At 57.0% G+C, this 4,553-nt stretch overlaps 1 protein-coding gene across 1 annotated transcript in view; it reads left to right on the forward strand.

Moving 5' to 3' along the window:
- The first annotated feature begins 6 nt into the window (after window positions 1-6).
- Fbxl16 (F-box and leucine rich repeat protein 16) overlaps window positions 7-4,553 on the forward strand; it is a 12,305-nt gene continuing 7,758 nt past the window's right edge. The window contains exon 1 of the mRNA XM_033758461.1: window positions 7-106. The gene's annotated coding sequence lies outside the window, so the exon portion shown is untranslated. The remainder of the gene's footprint in view (window positions 107-4,553) is intronic.

The raw sequence follows: 4,553 nt of genomic DNA on the forward strand, positions 1-4,553 counted from the left end.
TCCAGCACCTCGGCCGCCTCCACACTTACCGGCGCCCATGCTGAGCTCCCCATGACGCGAGGTAGCCCGGCAGGCGGCGTGGCATGAACCAGGAGCCTAGGCCGAGGTAAGGTGTGCGCGCACCGCCAGGCTGAGGGGTGGAGAGGGGAGGGGGCCAGGCCATGCTACTGCCGCGGCCACAGTGAGGAGGCGGGGAGGGGGCTTGGGACAGCACCGCCATCTCCAGGGGAAGGCTTACATAACAGCAGCCCCTTCCCCTCTTCACCCTGTGGCCGCCGGGCCTGCAGCCCTGCCAAGCCTTCCAGAGCCCATCGCCCCAGTGACTTGCCCCAGCGAGGCCCACTTCTCACATGCAGCACGGTCAGGGCTATGGGTCAGTGCCACCGGAGCCAGAGCCTCCAAGAGGATGCAGAATTGCAGGCCCCCGGGCCCCACCCTGCCTGGCTAGGCTCTAACCTGGACCCCAAACCTCGAGCCCCTGGGTCTACGTGACAGGTGTTAGGTGCATCTAAAGTCCAAGGGGAGCCATATGGGTAAGCGGCCAGGGGGCTGGCCCTCCTCTGAACACCTTCTGGACATGTGCCTGTATAAAGCAGCCACCCACAGAGGGAGGCAGAAGGAGTAGGCTGTGGCTGGTCTTGGTTCTGGAGGAGAGCCTGGGCCCTCAGACTGGGGAGTGGGCACTCTGAGGCCCGCAGGGCAGAAAGCTTGGGTCTTCCGGGGAGTTTGGGGGAGGGGGAGGGTCCCTCACCCATCGTCCCAAGAGAAGGTTGTGATGGTTGGAGCCTTTGCTCCCCAGCCTGCAGCCCGTCCTGGCCTGAGCAGGCAGTCTGACCTCAGCAGGGGAGCAGGTAGCAGATGCTACCTCACCTGCCTCCCTCTCTTGGGTACCTCTTCCATACCTACTTACCCATGGTCCAAGACCCATTGACCAGGGTCAGCTCGGGCCTCCCTAGTGCCCCACAGGGCACAGATTGTCTCTCCCAGCGCACCTCTTTGATGAGGTGCTGGACGGCAGCCTCAGAGCCGAAGGCTTGGGCTGGCTGAGCAGGGAACTGAAGGGTTTGAGGTGTCCCTGTGCCAGGGCAGGGGCCTGATAGAGCCAGAGGGGGCCACACAGCTGGATGAGGAGCAATCTGGAGGGAAGGGAAATTCAAGGCTCCTATAAACATGGGTGGTGCATAGGGACTCCAAGATTCTGCTGCACCCAGTCCTGCCACCTCCAGTACCTAACGTCACCTTGGAGCCAGCCTATAAGTTCAGCATCTCCATCACTGGGCATGTACACAGGATAGCCCACATCCACTTTGGGGGCACCTGTACTATTTTTTCTGAGGCCCACTGATGAGAGAATAAGTTCCCCTAGGTGGGAGGTACCTGAGTTCAGAGAGCCCTGTACTGCTGAAAAGCAGGTACATTCCCTTGAGATGGAGGAAGGGACTCCTTGGCTGGTCCTGCTCAGCTGCCTGCAGACCCTGTCTTCTCAGCTGTGGGCACTCCTTGCTGTGCCTCCAAGGCAGGTGCAGGGGCCTGGTGAGAGTGACTCATGGTCCGGTAAGAGCCAACGGCCACTCTGGCTGCAGAGGGTGCAGGAGGGCCACGTTATTTCACTTGATAGCTGCTCAAAGCAGTAGGCACTAGGAGCCTCATCTAGGCTTGAGGGCTATGTTTTCCAGTGATGGGTGCCAAGATAAGCCAGTTCCCACTACCAAGTCCTGCTTAGCTGAGCTGCTCTGAGTTGGGGCACAGTGTTCCAATCTGCTGGGGCATCAATTTGAGTCTCTCTGGAGGCCTGTGTGCCCCTGGGACAAGGGCTTCCCCATCCCAAAGCCCCTGTGCATGCCCTAAGCAACCGCACCTGGGGGCGGGAGGGAAGCTCTGTGTTTGACATGTGCAAAGTGGCAGGGATATGAATGTGCCTGAGTCACAGGGCTGTCACAGAACGTGTCAGCCTGCACTTCGCCCCCAACTCCATCTACCCCGTTGTCACCTCAGTCCCTGGGGCTGCCACCGCAGACTGAGCCTGATGTACAGATTTCTGGTTACCCATGCCTTGCGCATCTCCAAGGTCCTCAACCGGCAGGAGAAGATGGTCAGTGAAGGTTCTATAGAGGCCAAGCCATCCAGCAGCCAACACAAGCGTAATGATCACAAAGATTAGGGTATCAGGACAGGCTTGGTGGCACCTGCCTGTAATCCCAGTACTCAGGAGGTTCAGGCAAGAGGATTGCTGAGAGTTCGAGGCCAGCCTGAGCTACGTAGCATGACCTTGTCAAAAAAAAGAAAAAAAAAAAAGATTAGGGCATCAGAGATGGGGATGGTAGCGGGCAGGTAGTGTGCACCCTTTGAAAGGAGAGCAACATTATGGCAGGGACCCTGCCAGGTGAGGCCCTGGTCAGAAATAATATTACCCCGGATCCCAGAAGCAGAAGAGGACAGAGAAAAGGTCTACAGATGTACATGTGCCAGGGGCACAGGAATCAAACAGCCTGGAGATCTTGGGGCAAACAGATTTTTGTGCAACTTCTGGAAACTCACTCCCTGAGTCCTGCTTTTCCCACCCTGGTTGGGCAGTGTGTGGAGGGCAGGACCTCTCCTGTGCCTCCCTCCCCACAAGTTCCTGTTTCCTTCCCTAGAGTCAGGCCAGACTATGGGAAGTGGAGAGCCACCCTTCTTCGCCCTGCCGCTCCAGAAATGGGACTTACCAGAAAAATAGACACAGGTGTCTTCTCCCCTTGGGGTCTGAGTATTCCAAGGCCTAACTTAAGCCCAGTGGTCTTGGGAGTCTTCCCAGTGACTCTGGTACCAACCCCTCCCTTGTGAACACTGACCATTGTCACAACTGGGAATGAGTTCTTCCGCTGTACCTCCCTGACTGCCAGCCTCTTAAATGGGACCACTCCACGCTCAAGCCTCTCAGGCCTCTGGCAGCTGCGTCCCTTTCTGCAGTGGGCTACCTTCTTCTCACTCATTCATTTGTACATTTTGTTCATCCATCCGGCAACACTCAGAGGCCCCACATCCATGGTGCTGCCTGTGCTCAGCGAGTCCCCAGGCCAGGGGAAAAGGTAGACAGTGATGACAACCTAGGTGAGGAGTGAGACCCTGGAAATGCCTTCTCACATACAGGATGGGGTCCTGGTGGGGAAGCAGGACGGTGCTCATTCAGCACTGAATAGAGAAGTAGGCACTAGCTGAAGGAGAGGAAGCCCTGGAGGAAGCAGGGACCAGATTGTGCCCAGGTAGAAAGGGATCCGAGACCAACTTAGTTTCTCTTGTAGGCTCAGTGTGGCTCTCGGTGGATGGTGGCCTAGAAACAGCCAAGGGCTTAGTTCTCCCAGAAGTCCCCAGGGCCCATGGTGTCTTCAGGCCTCACAATGAGTCCTCTAGGTAGAGTGCAGAGGTGCAGTTAGCTCTCCCCAGGGGTATCCTGACCTGGCTCTGGCTGGGGCTGATGGGGACAAGAAGAGTAGTGACCACTGTCTCTTCCCTGGGGTCGGCCCAGGGACCCTGAGTGCTTTCACAGACTATCGTAGTATAGGACTGCTTCAGAATTCTACTCCAAACTGTCTATAACACAGCAGGGCTAGGGCTGAGAATTATGTACACTGGGCTTTACACTGAACTATAGGGCATTTTGTTTTGTTTTGTTTTGTTTTGTTTATACCAGGTATTGAACTCAGGTCCTTGGACTTGCAAGGCAGGTGCAATGCCACTGAGCTAAATCCCCGGCCCCAGGCTTTTTTTTTTTTTTAAATGTATTTTGAGACAAGGTCTTTCTAAGTCAAACAGTTGCTCAGGTTAGCCTCAAACTTGTGATCTTCCTGCCTCAGCTTCCCTGACTGCTGGGATTAGAGGTGAGTGCCACCATCCCTCGCTAAACTTGGCCATACTTTTCAAAAGCCTCTCTTCCCCAAACTAGTTCCCCTAATGGGAGAGGCAGCCCCAAGTAGCCTGGCAGCTGCCCCTTCCCCTCCTGGCAGGAAACTGATCAGGTCTATGGATCCACCCTGGTTGGAGACAGCAGCAGCAGCAGCAGCAACACTACCGTACGGACTCGAACAGGCCCTTGGTCATTATCTGGCCAGGTCCAGAGCCAGGTGGAGGTGCCCTTGTTTGAGTCACTCCCTAATTGGGAGGGAGGTTCCAGTCTCCCACTGTGAACTCCTCCAGTCCTCAACCCTTGGGCCGAGATGTGGTGGTTTCCACGGGATGGGGCCCAGGGCCTCAGATGGGGTTGTGGGGTGAGGGACAGCTGTGCCTTCTTTTCACCAGCCCAACCCTAAGACCTAGAGGGAGGGTAAGGATGGAAAGGTGGGCTCATGCAGATGTGAGTTCCAGTGGGCAACGAGAAGGAGGCCGGTAGGTGCTCAGGGCATCCACGTGCATCCCCCATCTCTGCGCTCCACGTGCACACCCGCGGCTGGGAGCATTTTCAGCCTAAATCGGCACAGCTCTTGGATTATTTCTCCCCTGGCACCGCCTCCGCCGCCTCCTCCGGATCTTAGCCGAGCAGGCGACTTCTCCCCCCCCCCCCCCCCCGGGGCCCCCCC

Source organism: Fukomys damarensis, unplaced genomic scaffold (assembly GCF_012274545.1).
Source record: "Fukomys damarensis isolate Sample0158 unplaced genomic scaffold, DMR_v1.0_HiC HiC_scaffold_34, whole genome shotgun sequence".
NCBI classification, from domain to species: domain Eukaryota; kingdom Metazoa; phylum Chordata; class Mammalia; order Rodentia; family Bathyergidae; genus Fukomys; species Fukomys damarensis.